Genomic DNA, 15822 nt, shown 5'->3' with positions numbered 1-15822 from the left:
ATGTTAATATAGTTAACTGTATAATGTACATAAATAAAATACACAAACCAAACACATATTTATATAAAACAATTATATACTAGCATATCTCACTATTTGCAATAAATTAGTAACCATGTTTCATGTTGATGCATAAGAAATTGCCATTTTGTTAATTTCTTATTTTTAGGTCAAAAATGGTCAAGATCAGATAATATTGGTTTTGTTTTTTAAAGACTGTATTTAGTTATTTTTAGAGAGAGGGGAACAGAGGGAGAGCATTGTCAATGTGCAAGAGAAACATTGATCAGTAGCATTGATCAGTCACCCCTCACACAACCCCAACCAGGGACCTAGCTAGTCTACAACCCAGTCATGTGCCCCTACCAGGAATCAGACCACCAACCCTTTGGTTTGCAGGCTCATGCCTAATCCACTGAGCCACACCAGTCAGAGTGACATCAGTTTTTTTTAAAGATTTTATTTATTTATTTTTAGAGAGAGGGGAAGGGAGGGAGAAAGAGAGAAAGAAACATCAATGTTCGAGAGATATATTGGTTGCCTCCCACACACCCTCATCTGAGAACTTGGCCTGCAACCCAGGCATGTGCCCTGACTGAGAATCCAACCAATGACCTTTTGATTCTCAGGCCAGCACTCAATCCACTGAGCCACACCAGGGCTGGGTGACATCAGTTTTAGATGGTGCAAACTAGTGAAAAATTTTATGTCAATTCTTAGTTATATAATTAAGCAGAATGCTCCACTACTAGATTTTTCTTACTCAAACAGAGGTTTGTCATTATAAAACACCAAAGAGAATGTTTTGTGAACAATCTGAAATGTCATATCTATAAGGACTTTCTTCTAGATCCAATGATCTAACTTTATATACAAATTACTTTTCATGCCAGCAGGGCTAATTTGGGTCTATGAACATTCAACCCTGCACACATTTATTACCCTTGGCTTGGATTCTCTATCTTTTCCAGACTGCCAAGTTGCATACACCTCCTTTCAAAGTCCTTCTCCATGAAGTCATCCCTTTTTAATATTTTCGGCCTTTTCCCAAGCACTGCTGCACCCACCCCTAGTGTTCCTGAGGCACTTTTGTGATGATTCTACTACCTGGGTCTAAAATGATTACTTTTTGCAGAATATGAGGTCTATTATATTCAACTATACAAACAAAGCATTTGCAATTGATGAACTAAACTGAACTGACTCAGTTGTTATACTAGATGATTAACTGGTTGACCATGGACCATTCGTTAATAATTCTTTTGCATTTAAAAAAAAAGCACAATTAGAACTTGAGAGCATAGCATTGGAAATCATTTTAAGCACACAGGAGATCTGCTTTGCTTCTGTTTGACTCTAAGGGTGAGTTATGACCTCTCCATATTGAATTCTTTATGTGTTAAATAAGAATTTATGTGTCTAAATATGTTATGTGTTATGAAATTAATTACTGTCTTGGCTTCACTTTACTTGGAATTGTGTCATCTAGGGATTTTGTCATCAGTGATGCCAACAAGGCCTCCTGTTTTTGATGTCCTAAGAATGCCTACCTAATGCACTGGTGGGCCTGAATTCTCTTCCAACTCGACTTCAGATTTGAATTTTAAAACTACACTTCATGTCCACTGGGGAATTTTCCAGCCTAGTTAGGTTAGCCTGGCTTTAAGCGCAGCCCTATTGTTTGGATTGGTTAAATTCTGAAATACTGCAGGTAGATCAGCAGCACTAGTATTGCAGGTTTTCAGGACTCAAATAAGAACCTTCACTGCACAACTGAGTTACACATGGATTCCCGAGAGGAGAGTACACGAGAGTGTTTTCCAAAGTATCACAGTGAAAAATGTGAAGTGCTGTATAAATATATTTCTGTTGCAACCTGAAATTTTCCCCAGTTGACAGTGGACACAAATGGGGGAATATTTGGAGTCCCAATTCAGGGTTCAATGGGGTGCCCCCACTAGTTGATGTGGTACACCCCTGTGTTCTCCCAATAAATATATCACACTTAAGAAAATTTACTAAAAAGTATTTCTGGAGCCTCCAGGAGGTGAATTACATGTTTACACACAAGTTTGCTCCCCTTGGGCACCAACGCTTTGTCTGGCATGCTGCCAGGGCACCGGGCTACTTGCCTTGTCAAAGCCAGGTAGAGCTTTGGGATGGAGGGAGCACTGTGCACTAGAGAATTCTCTTCTGTGAATATGTTCTTTATTAAATGAGACCCGAAATAGGGCTGTTTGAGGCCTGATGTTTTCATGGAAACAATGATCTGTGCTTTCACTTGTGGGCTGTTCTCATATCCTCTCTCCTCTCAGAGGTCAAAGCCTGTCCTGGGCTCCTCCCTCCTAGTTCTCCCACGAGGCTCCTCAGGCCAAGAAGGAATTCTGGTGGGTGCACCCCATCTGTTGTTCAGTCAGGTCCAGACCTTTTCATCTCACTTGACTCACGATGGAACACAGATACCCACCTCTCTCTCTCACTTCCTCCGTGGACTGTTCCCTGGCAAACTACTGTCCCCGTCCATCCCTCCCTTTTCTGGACTCCATATTCTGTAGGTACTAGACACTTTGAACACTTTTTAGTTTAATAGCTTAATTCTGTCTCCCAGACAGCACAATTCTAAGCTTACTTAGGGCAAGAATCTCCCATTAAAATCCTTGTGTCTTCTTCCACCACAGTAGCTGAAGGTTCAGTCAATATTTGCTTGATTGAATGTTACACACAAAGGTGGCTTCTCTTAGTTAATGAGAAACAACCTCCCTTCCCTCCAAAAATGGAGAAGAGCAGAATTCCAAACAAGGAACCACATTTTTCCAACTTCCCTCTCCCTTTGCTTAAACATGGAGGTGAAAACTCAGATTCAGGAAACAGAACAAAACAATATGTCAACCATTCAAAAGCTCTAATATGCCATATTTATTTGACTTCAGGAACTCCTTTATCACAAACCAAGCTTTGTGTGCATTTATCCTGTAGAGAATTGCTGTAGACAGCATTTTACACACTTAGATTCACCTGGGCTGGTTGCTGAGCAAGGGGCCAGTGCAACCAAGGTTGGGTGGCTGGCTCTCCCACCACCTCCTCGGGTTCCATTTAACACCTGCCCTCTACCTTCCAATTAATCATTGACTGATACGGCTGAAAGGAACACTACAAAATTTCCAGCAAAATATTCTGCCTGAATCATGTACAGTTTGTTCCTATTGACACCATTTTCCTTAACAATGAAGAGATTTTTTTTACCATCTTATCTGAGCGTCAATGGAATAATCAGAACATACTATGATCATTGAAAAATATGAAAATGTAGTCAGAATAAAAGACGTGTTTCACTAAATATTTATTTGGTATCTACTGCATGTGCTAAATACCCATTACATGTATCACAGAGAGCAATGACTTCATAAGCAGCGATTAAAAAGGTGGGGAATGACAAGTTCTAAATCTAACTTGTCAGATTTCTTTTACAGCAGCAATTTTCAACAGGCATGCCACAGCACACTGGTGCGCCACAAGAATGTTAAACCATGCAATACCTGACTGTTTAGTCAGGGGCACTGGCCTCTTTCCCCTCTTAGATTGTCAAAGAAAAATGTGACAACAGCCAATACAACAAGAGCTGCCTGCTGTGAACGAGTCAAAATTATACCCATTTTTTTGGTCAGATCGACAAAAATATAACATATATTTTTTAGTGGGCCAAAGAACTTTATTTATATTTTTGAGATTTTACTTTTTTTTCTTTTTTCTTTTTTTTTTAAGACAGAGGGAAAGACAGGGAGAAAGAGAGAGTTAGAGAAACATCTGGTCAGTTGTTCTCATAGGCACCCCAGCCAGGGACTGAACCAGGAATTCAACCAGTGATGCTTCACAGGGTGATACCCAACCCACTGAGCCCCACCAGTAGGGATGTGCTGCAGAATTTCTCTGATTAGTTTACGGGCGCCATGCGTTGAAAAAGATGGAAAATCCCTGTTTTAGAGGAAAAGAAACTGAGATCCCAAGAATTCGTTCTGCTTCAAGCCATGAAAACATTAGAGGCAGAGTTAGAATTAGAGCTCCAGGGAAACAGAAATAATGAAAACAAGCCTAAAGATATTGCACAACCATAGATCTGAAGCATATTTGGAAATTGTCCAATTTAAAAGAATGCTATGTTAGTAATCTTCATTTAACTAGTCACTTTTTCTCCTATCTTTTAAATTTTTATATTATCAGTTTTTATTGGCGTCTTGGTTTTTACTAGACTCATTCGAAAGTTTTCTTTTTTGTTTTTGTTTTTTCTTTTTGAGGCAGAATCCTTTACTAAAGTTAACATCCCCAAAGAAACCAGATGAATTAAAACTGGAGCCCACACCAGACTAAAAGATTTAACTTTCTGTGACCTGCAGAAAAATGATAGGAATTTTCATTATTATAAGGTTTCTAAATTATAAAAGTAGTGGATTATTAGAGAAAGTTTAGGGCAGGAGTGGGGGAGAAAGGATGTATCACCCATAGGCATCCAGCGCATACCACTGTGGCATAAAAAGTATTTTTAGCAGAAGGCATTTGAGGTTCCAGAGAGAGTCAATTGTCATTAAGTCCCTCCCGGGGAGCAATCTGGGAAGACTGGTTCTTTACACCACACCTAAACAGACATGGCACACAAACTTGCATATCTATTTTCTCCTGAATTTTTGTTAAAGATTTTATTCATTTCTGTATTTATTTATTTATGTATTTATATATGTATTTATTTTAGAGAGAGAGAGGAAGAGAGGGAGAAAGTGAGGGAGAGAAACATTAATGTGAGAGAGAAACATCAACTGGTTGCCTTTCGTTTGCACCCCCGACTTGGGACTGAACCTGGAACCCAGGCATGTACCCTGATCGGGAATTGAACTGGTGACCTTTTGCTTTGTGGGTTGAAGCCCAACCAACTGAGCCACACTATTCAGGGCTATTCTCTTCTTATTAAAAAGTCATTAGTTTTCCCATAAACACCCTTTCTCCCCCTCTTTTCTTCTTAATGAGTCATTTGTATTCCTTTAAGTGCCCTTTTCTACCTTCTTTTCTGCCATTCAGATGGTTTATAAGCCCCAAATTCTAACTCCCTTTGAGTCACATTTTTCTGTGAACTCCTCTATGGACATTAATAAACATGTGACTAAATGTGTGTGTTTTTCTCACTAATTTGTCTTTTGTCAGTTTAATTCACAGGACCTCCGGGACTGCACTAAGAGGGCAGAGGAAGTTTTTCCTGCCCTTGGCCTTCCCCCCACACGGTCAAGTCACCCTCAGCGCATCATCAGCCAAACACACTGTTTCCCGTTGTGCGTATTTTCTACACTGTTTTCGACTGTATTTACTTTTTATGTTATTATAATCATTATTAACATTAGAAGCACCCATCTGCGATGCTACACAACCCTCTAAATTATGATTTCCTAATGACTGCAAACCACTTCATTGAGATGACAAATAATGAACTCCTTAACTAGCCTCCTGCTGTTGGGCATTTAGATTGTTGCTGATTCTTTCGATGTATTACTTCCACAAGCTAGCTCCAAGTGCCATGGCCTTCGGAGAGGGGATGTTAAACATTAAATATCCATCTCGGGGAGATGACACTTAGTGGTCAAGTAACATAGGAAATGTCTGACATTTGTTTGTGAACTAAACAAGTCTCAGGTAAAATCATACATAACGGCCATAGAAAAAAAACAAAACAAAAGCCATCTTGTGTCTGGAAGATGGGCAGACATGATGAGAAGTATTCGGTAAGAGGAATTACTTGAACTAGGTCATTTGAGACCCAGAGAAAGGTCCCTTGGACTTTTTTTTCCCCCACAAAACAGACAAAAATATAATAGTGGATTAATTTAGCATCAAGTTTGTGGAAGCTTAGGTGGATGAGTTTGCTTTAAGTGCAAAGGGTCAATTTCAGAGAGTAATTGCTGATGAAAGTCCCGTTATCAAACCTTCATTTGGTTTTCATTAGCTTTTATTGGCAGGAAATGCTAAACTATTAGACGAAAAGCAATTGTTGCTCGCAGTTATCTGACTACCATTGGCACAATTGAGTTAGCTGAACCTTTCCGCTCAGCTTCTTCCCTGCCTTGAGCCATTTGTGCTTCATTAGGAGGGCCCAGGTACCAACTCTGCGGACAGGCAATTGATTAGGAGATTTCAAAGAGCAACCACAAAGAAATGTTTGTTTTGAAGAACCACAAGCTATTCATCTTTAAAAAAGAGAAGAGGTGGGAAAAGCAACCAAACTACATTACAACTCAATTTAGAACTTTTTCTTACTTTGTAATCTAAGGAGGGCAAAATCAATTTTCATCTCCGAGTACCATTTTCTCCTATTAGATTTCTCTACAGTGGGCTTTGCACAAATGATACTTGATTATTTCTGAGTCACTGCTGCTTAAAATCCACACTTATGAGCCATCATTTTCTAGGTAAAAGCAAGGAAATTACAAAAAGTTCTTTGTGCCCTTATGTTCTCTTCCAGTGTTTTCGATTTAATCAGCAGCTGCAGCAAAGCCTGCGATGATCTTCCCTCGACACTTTTGACAGGACCAAAAATATGAAGCTTCACATAGACTACTTTTCATAAACTACCAGGAGTCCTTTTTCTCTTTGGCCAGCTGGTAGTTAGTCAAAATATGATATGGTTTGGGAAATAAATTGTCTGCAGAGATCCTCCTCAGGTCAGTTGCAAATGTATCAGTTTGAGAGAAACAAACAAGAAGCACTTACCAGTTCATTTTCTGTGAGGAGAGAAGCTATTGGGATGCCTGGGTGTGACCTCCCCGCTGCAGTGCAGTACGAAATGGAGGGTGGTTTTCACAAAGCTACGCTGTGCACTCTTTTTCCCTGTTTCCTCATTTGGCTTTTATCTGGCTTTTGAAATGACACTGTAGAGGAAAATGATGTTGGGTTTCATTTGAATGTGGTTCTTCCCTTGCTACACCACCCTCCATAAAAAATGCATCATTTATTCTAGGAGAAAGTAAGCAAGGAGCATATTGCACACATTATTTCTTTTGCTCAGCATGTTTGTCTGTGTGTAGCTGAGATTTGGTTTTTTGAATGGAAATCATGGCTGTTGGCTGCAGTGCCGCAGGCTGAAAAGCAATGATGGGGGAGGCACCCATTCCTCCTTTGTTTGGGTGGGCTTTTGCTTATGAAACAGTCAAGTTAAATTTCATTCCAACCATGGAATGAAAAGAACCTTAGAAATGCCAAAGGAGAGCCCTTCAAATGCACTGGCTTTTAGTGCATTTCTGACAGTGAAGACTTGGAATCACATTATTAGAGGATGCATTTTAGTTTTATTTCTTTACTGAGGCAGGTTTTGAGAGGCAACTTTCCAGACTCAGAGGAAATTAAAGGTTGGATTTTTATCTCTTATCTCACCTGTGGGCCTGGCAGATACGGGCTCGTCTGTGTATCTGAAGCAGGACTCATAATTCAGAAATTCGCAGAGACAGAGTTGTGGAGGCTGAAGGGAAGCAACCCTTGATGTGTTTAGCTTCCCTCTGCAGGACTAACTTGATTATTCCGGGAAGGTCTAACATCAGCTTGACTGTGTGATATTGGAAATCGAACGTTATTAGGTCCTGAAACCTTGTCAGGCTGCCTAATTGAACGCTGTTCGAGGAGCACACGGTTTGGGATCTGACCGCTGTGAGAGACTACTGGGGAGTATCGTGTGCCTCCCCAAAATATGCCTCTCCGGCCTAAGGATTATTTTGAGCTGAGTATTATTTTTTTTGAAAGCTGCAGACACAGAAGCAGCTCTGCAACAGAGTAGAAGTTGCCCTTTTGTAAGGGAAATCTACATCTATGAAAGAAATTTACATTAGAAAGGGGCCTGCCTCTGGGGAGGAGGGCTACTACTGGAGATCTTGTTTTCACCTGAGGGGCTCATCTGGCCATCAGGGCAAGCTTTGTTTTCCAGACATTTCCTCTTCTTGAGTTGCGTGCTGCTCTTGAAATCCCAGGCCCCTATCCCTTTCCTTTGCTGAGGATCCTCTATAATCCTCAGTCTTCTGGCCACCATTTAAGGCTCCTGAATGTACATAATTAAAATTGCTTTTCCTCCTGTCCGGTTAGTGTCTTTTTACACGGGGTCTTAGCCCAGGACAATGAAAGGCAGAAAGAAAATTCTTTTTCCTCCCCTCCAAGACCAAGTCAAGAAAATTTAAAGGGGTATTCTCTCTGTAGGGAGTAAGGGTAGGGTGGGAGCAAACTGGAAGAACCTCGGGGGATGGGGTAGGGTAAGCTTTTTCAGACTACAAATACCTCTTGTCCTGTAAGGACGTACACTCTCCCACTGGCCCCTAGTCCCCTGAGTCCACGGAAGTAACCGCTATTCATAGTCTTGGCACATTTCTCAGTATGATCCCAGCATAGACGGGTTCAGTGAAGGAGGTAGCAAGTAGAAGAGCTCTCTGCTGAAGACTCCTATCTACTTGCCAGTTCCCATGGCTTTGCATCAGCAACGTTACTATTTATTAATAGTTTTATGTTATTTTCTGTAACCACACAAAAGCACAATTTTATCCACAAAAGACACTTCAAGGACAATTTTTGACTTTTAGTTAATTTACATGTTTGGGGGTTTTGGGTTTTTTTGAAAGTATATAAGGCTGGGCTAGAGGACAATGAAACAAGGAAGGCCTTAGGATAGAAGACATGGCAGGAAAGCAACAAGGGGACTGCTCACTGAGAAGTCAAGAGAAAGGGCCTTGGAGACGGGCTCAGGGGGTTGGCCCAGGATGAACTGCCGCTGTCCATTGATCCCCTGGTTACAAGCCTCATGGGGACCCTTCGAGTTTAGAATATGCGCGCCTGAGAGGTGAGAAAGGCATGGTGTGCTACTGGGAACAAGACTCTGCCTTTTTTTATATAGTTTGGAGGGGTTTTTTTGGTAATAGAACTGGAAGCATTGAGAGGCAAAGTGATACAGGGTGCAGCGGGGGGGGGGAGCCAAAAAAAAGATTTGGAATGGTGTCCAGAATTCAAAGTGTATAAAAATATTGGAGAGACATATAAGATGTCCTCACCCCCCCGCCCACCAGGGGGAAGAGACAAATAGAGCCAGGACCATTGAGAGCTGTTTTGCATAGCAACAGTTTTGCAGCTAACCTCTGGAATGATTATTTAACATATCTATAACCTTTAACTGGTTTCATAGATATGTTAAATAGCTGTGGCCAAGTTTTGAGCCAGGGAGAAGGGAGTGGCTTCTACACAAGATGTAACTAAGGGCTGCGCTCCGGAGTGAGAGCACCTGCTGGAGAGTTTGGAAAAGATGGGCTCCAGGACATGAGGGGAGAAATGCCCAGGTGAGGAGAGGGCCATGCAGTTTTGAGCAGAGTGAAAGAGTACCACTCAGCTTTGCCAGAATGGGGAACCCTGCAGCCAGATGAAAGGGATAGCCACGCGGTTTCAGCAGAGTGCGGACCCCCTCTTTCCCAGGTGAAAGGGAAAACCATGCGGCTTTGCCAGAATGGAGATCCCTGCAGCCAGGTGAAGAAGAAAGACACGTGCTTTTGGTGGAGTGTGGACCCCTGCAGCTTTTGTAGAAGGGGCCCACGCACCTTTGGGGTGCCCCCTTTGGCTGCATGGCCTGGAAAGCAGAGACTTTGACTGGAACTTGGTACAAAGAACTCTTGCCAGTGGACCGTGAGAAGGTGCCGCATGACTTTGGATTAATTGGAGATCCTGCCTGGACAGCGACATAGCTGACGGGACCAGCAGCCTAGAAAAACGGGCCTGTGCTCTTTTCCTGATTTACGGGACCCGGAGTTGGGACAGGGGGAGAAGGGACTGCTGACACACATACACACAGCGCTCCCTATACACACACCTTTAGGGTGTATACCCTAAAGGACTTTGATATTTTAGTGGAGGCATGAGGCCTAAATAGCATTAAATAAATATTTTTGTTTCCTTTTCACAAATCTCTGGCATTGAGAGATGTCTTTCCAGTTGGCAGCGGACAGAAGAGCCCAGTAGATACTAGTATTCTGTCCTGGGGGGGGCCCTGTTCTGTAACAGTTTTTGGCATCCCTAGGTGGGCCAGATATTGCCCCCCCCCCAGACCTCTTGTTCGGTAACAAAAGGACAGAAAAAGGCGAGAAATGACACTGTACAAGGATTTACCATGCACGAAGGAAAGTTTAAGCACACTACACACTGAAACTCAAGAAACTGCATACATTTTTATGTTTTAGCTACTTCCTAAAATAATAGGATTGAAACATAGGATTACTTAACTTTGAAAGTACTCCCCCCCAAAACTAGTAAATTTGTAGGAGGGTACAGCCAGGGGCCCCCCAAAAGAAGAATTTGCAATGGGGTCCAGAACTCAGGGTGTCCAGGAAATATTAAAGAATATGGGATATCCTCACCCCCACAAGTCTGAGCTGAGGGGATGGGGTACATGGAGCAAGGCCATTGAGTTGTTTTGCATAGCTACAGTTTCACAGATAACCTCTAGAATGGTCATTTAACATATCTATAACCTTTCACTGGTTTCATAGATATGTTAAATAGCTGTGGCCATGCTTTGAGCCAAGGAGAAGGGAGCGATTTCCACTCAAGATGTAACTGGGAGGCAACTCTTCAGCCCCTGTTACAGCGCCTGCGTGAGAGCTTGGAGATGACTGGCTCCACGCCATGGGGCCACACCTGCCCAGATTCACAATGGCAGCCCAGTAAAGTTGGGAGGCTATGGGAGGCCTGGAGGGTGTAGCCGATTGTGAGAGGAGTCGGAAATGGGGCTGCAAAGGAGGACTGGCACTGGGATTTAAATGCAGACGCCACAGCCATTGAAGAGAGAACTACGCACTTTTGGCCTGAATGGGGACTCACAGCCATGTGAGAAACATCATGTAGCTTTAGCAGAGAATCACCACGCGGCTTACTATTTCTTTTCCTGAGATACGGTACCTTGGGCTGGGCAAAGGGGGAAAGAAGGAATGTGTGTGTTTGTGGGTGTTTGAAGGAACTTTGGGGTTTTGATGAAGACATTAAGTCATTACTCTCAAGTCTGTATAACTTGAATAAATAATTCCTTCCCTTTTCACCAATCTCTAACATGGAGACCTATAATTCTCTGGCAAAGGAAAAGGCGAACCTAGTACAGGGAGACCCCAGGAGAAGGGGGGTCAACTAGGTAAGAGTGTGGGATCCTTTTCCCTGGTGGCCAAACCAGGAAAACCATAGGAGACCCCATGTGCAGTAGCTTTAAAATAATACAACTACTTGTACATGTACAGTAAAAGCCTGCCAAAACTAGTCAGGAAGGGTCTGCCCTATAAGAATAGAATCCCTCCAGCCCATGAGGTCAATCTCTGCTTGGAGTTGGCCTGCTTCCATGTTCTCAGCTATAAACTCTGGGTGTTCAGCTCAAATCTTTGTCCTGATCACCAAGAACCTGGTTACCTGTACCCACCTGTGACAAAAGTGCATAAAATCTCTTGGCTGTGCATTTGAGGAGCTCCCCTAAGATATATACATACTGGTATATGTATATCTCACATCTGATCACATTATTCAAAGGTAGTTGAAGCTGAAGCGCTCAGAAGTGCCAGAGATAACTCACGTGCGTGCTGGGGATGCCAGGGATGCAATGTACTTCAGCCAGGCTGTTGGGTGGTGCCTTGGTTAGGTGGGTGAGTCAGGTCCTTGGAGATCCTTTAAGAGAAACTCTACTGTAAGTTGCAAGCTGGAGTTCAGTCCCTGGCACCCACCCTAAACACTACGCAGCACCTAGAGATGGTATGTATGCAGGGAACAAGGGAACAATAGGGGTTTCTGTGTGATCTGGGGCTCTGGTGAGGTGGGTGTGCCCTGAAGGGTTTGGAAAAGGAGATAACTCTGAAATTTAAAAGGTGATGTTATCTCGGATGAAAAAGACAATAAACAGGCTCACTTAAGATCAAGATTGACCTTTGTCAAGGAAGCTACAAGCCTAGGACGTGACTACCTGCCTTGGCTGCCATTTAGCTAAGAATTATGTTCAGGCCCTCCTATATAGTTGGTTACTTTTAGTCTCTAAGTTTGTGGGGCCCACTGATCTAGCCTCCCCTGAGTTTGTCAGGTTTGGGATGTGGTAATAGGACAAAAGCCCCTTTTTCCTGCCCTCTTTCCCAGAGCTGGCTGAACCCCATACAGCATGACCTGATTGTTTTATGAGCCTTTATCCTCAGGACTAGAAAATTACTGGAAGCGCCCTGAAGGCCCCGAAACCTCAGGAACTTATGAAACAGGACAGACCAGACCCCAATGAGGGAGTGGACCCTGCACCCAAAGATAACATCGAGACAAGCTGCAGCCCAGCTGAAACATCCTGCTCTGCAACCATCCCCGGTGAGAACTCCCAGCCACTGCCCCTCAGGGCTGGTGCTGTCTCATTTCTCCGCACCCAGCCCTCTCCTTCTCTTGGGAAAGTAAAAATAAAAAGCTTTGCTTTTGGCACTTTGTGAATTCTTTCAGGGTGCACATCACCGACCACCCTAACATGTGCCCCCCCCTTTTTATTTTTTTTATCCTCATCTGAAGACTTTTTTTTCACCAATTCTAGAAAGACAGAGAGAGATAGAGAAACATTGATGTGAGAGAGAAACACGTATTGGTTGCCTCCAATATGTTCCCTTACCCGGCATCAAAGCCACAATCTAGGTATGTTTCCTGAGGAGATCAAACTGGCAACTTTTGGGTTTACAGGATGAAACCAACCAACTGAGCCACACAGGTGAGGGCATGTGGCCCCCTGTTCATCCACACTTCTCTTTTTTGGTCATGAATCAATCCAAAGGGTGCATTCATGACCAAGTTCTTGGTTGGAGAATGTGTTCTCACCATGCTAGGAAAGTGCATTCCTACCAAGTCTTTTTTTCCCCTTTATTAGTTGTTGGTTCTTTCCACTGTTTCACCATTTCCCCAACCAGGCTCCAAATTTTAACGACGATTCTACCCATCTCCTTTCCTTCTCACCTGTTCTGTAAATTTTATCCTTCATCGAAGGCCCTTTGCTTTTCTCTGCAAAGTGCAGAATGGTTTGCCTTCAAACCCTTGTCCTCCATGCCCTCCGCTGCGATGGATGTGCAAACTACACATGGGATGGCATCAAAGCCCTGGGACTGCTGTAGCCACAGTAATGACACTGGCTCTTCAAAGGACATCTTCTCAAGCCACCTCTATGGTATTAAACAAGCAGCACCCCTTCTTCTCCCCACTTGAACCCCACAGTCAGATGTGATGGGTACTGGTACTCAGGAGAGTTATTTCTTGTCTTGTCTTTTTTTTTTTGGTCATCATCCTGCGAGGGGTAGGAATGCCATGTCAGCCTTTCCTTAGAAGGTAATGAGAACCCAGGGGCACTTGGTTTGGCTTCCTGAGCAAGGCCCAGGCCCGGTCAGTCTCATCAGAGCTTCACCAAGACTGTGAGTTCTCCCCTGGAGCTGCAACACCAGTAACCCATTCTAGCTCCAATCCCTGGGCACAGCCTCACAGCCTTTCTGACTCTTCTCTTCTTTGGTTTGCTCTCTTCTCCCTCACCTTCACCATCAGAGTCAGCTTTGTGCTTGCCTCCCTCTGACTTACCTGTCACATGTGCTGTTTACTGTCACTGCCGAAAGTCAGCAATAAGGTTGGGGCAATTCAGGCTCCAACCCTAGAAGTCTTAGTGCCATCAGTTGTCTTGCTGACATGGTGGACCATTGGGGATGCGGTAAGGCCCAACCTTGGATAGAAGTCCTGTCTATTGTCCTGCTGCATGTAATATACCAAGCTTTTGAAACATTAGAGTAATAACCCTTTCCAGACCCTTCAGGGCACACCCACCTCACCAGATGCTGAGCTCACCCAGAACCTCTGATACCTGAACAGCCTCTCTGTAAATGTTAATTACTAACTGTCCTATACCATTGTAAAAGAAGTATGTATCCTTCACATACTTCTAAAAAAGAAGTTTTTAGTTTTAAAAACTAAAACTTCTTGTTTTAGTTTTTATCCAGTCCTAGTAATCCCCCCCCCATGCTTTCTCCGCCCCCTTAATCTTCCACCAATGGATTTCATGTAATCCTTAGGTCTTCTTCTTTTATTCTAATGTATAAATAAGCTGCACAACTGCAATTCTCTGGAGCATTTTCTCAATCTGCCTCGATTTTGCTCCTAGGTTTGGACGTTTCTTACGTTGACAAGATTTATTTTTGATAATGATCATTTCTCTTTTTGTTGTTGCTGTTTGTACAACCAGAAAAAAAAAATCACCCCAGAACATAGCACTGGAAAACAGATAGTACACAAATGGACACATTTTAAATAAAAGAAACTCTCTTGTGAAAAATGGGAAGACTTAACTGCTTTTCCATTTTTTCCCTCTTCTCACACAGAGAGCTGATTGCCTCCTGCTTTTTCAGGGCCGGCAGGATTGAAGATTCGACTTTGGGGCCTTGATTGGGTTGAACATTGAGGCTGGAACCATGAAAAGCTTTTCCTAGGCACTGAAATGGGACTCACAGTTGCAGACTCCGTGTCTCTGGGAGGTCACATGGAGAAGCCATGCCAACCTGGCCGTACTGGGCAGCATTCATGCCTCTTAACCCAGAGAATTCTCAAAAGCCACTGAGGACAAAGCCTTTTCCACATTCTTGCTTTTCATTCTGAATGGCCCCTGCAGGTATTGAGCCTTAAGGATGCTGAGTAAATCTGTTAGAGGATTTAGCTCTACTTCTTTTTAATTAAGATACACAAAGCTCTAATTACCTGCGGAAATGTGGGGAACAGCTTCTATTGTTATCTCTAATTTGAATAAACCTTCCCTTTTAATACGCCAAATGCCAAATCAAATGAGGTCCACACTGGATTTAGACTGGTTTTCTTAACTAAACCTCAGTTTCTCAGGGCCGGAAGCTCTTAGAACGCAAAGCAAACACTCACCTCTGGAAAGGTGCTTGCGGGGGCCGCCGCAGGGTGGGATGTGGGCAGAAGCTTCCAGTTCTGTTTTCTGAATCTTTGTGGTTAATAATTTCTCTGAAAGATCTGGTTGCAGCTACCCTGAGTCTTGGAAAAAGTATTTCCTCTTTTTTGGTAACCAAGGGAGGTCAATAATCTTTTAACTTACTGCTTTAGGAAAAGAAGTGTGGTTTTGCCGGTGGTTAAATAAATCTGGTGTGTAGCACTTAGTCAACAGGCATCTGGGTGACACCATCGTTGGCCCTGACTCAAGGGAAAGGATCGTTTTGGGATCTCAGGCCACTCCCAACTATTTACTCTAATTATGTTACTTTTTCTTATTAAAGTGCAGATTATGGTTATGATGTAAGTGTTCCTGGATTTTTCTAAAATGTCACAGTTTTGAGACAGGGAAAGTTTCAGAGAATAAAGCAGGACTTGCATTTTCCATAAAAAGTGGTAGCCTGGGGCATTTACCGCTGCTGGTGTGTTCTGTTGGTGCTGCACAGTGTTTTCTGGAGTTTAAATGAATTTCTGTCATTTACAAATCAGGAGATCTTACACAGCCATCAGATTATCAGATCCTCAGGAGAAAAAACCTGCCAGATCTGGTAACAATGAGCCTGTGTCCCCGCCCCACACGGATGCAGCTGGAGGAGGCTGAGTGCTCACCACCACCTGCCTGCTTCCAGCAGGCACGACCTTCCAGTCCCACACCTTTCTCCCCTACCTCCCTGAATCCCTTTTTAATTCTTTCCCTGTTGAGTTTCTCCAATTTAGAAAAATTGAGAACACATGAAGCTGTCATTGGACAATATTTTTATTGCATAAAGCATTTCAGATTTGCTTATTTAAAAAATA

At 43.0% G+C, this 15822-nt stretch overlaps 1 protein-coding gene across 1 annotated transcript in view; it reads right to left on the bottom strand.

Moving 5' to 3' along the window:
- Positions 1–6821, bottom strand: part of CMKLR2 (chemerin chemokine-like receptor 2) — a 36302-nt gene extending 29481 nt beyond the window's left edge. Inside the window, exon 1 of the mRNA XM_053661779.1 lies at positions 6748–6821. The gene's annotated coding sequence lies outside the window, so the exon portion shown is untranslated. The remainder of the gene's footprint in view (positions 1–6747) is intronic.
- Positions 6822–15822: the final 9001 nt, after the last annotated feature.

The sequence above is a fragment of the Artibeus jamaicensis genome, unplaced genomic scaffold (assembly GCF_021234435.1).
Source record: "Artibeus jamaicensis isolate MK-2021 breed Jamaican fruit bat unplaced genomic scaffold, CSHL_Jam_final contig_1015, whole genome shotgun sequence".
NCBI classification, from domain to species: Eukaryota; Metazoa; Chordata; class Mammalia; order Chiroptera; family Phyllostomidae; genus Artibeus; species Artibeus jamaicensis.
This window is presented reverse-complemented; position numbering and strand designations above follow the sequence as displayed.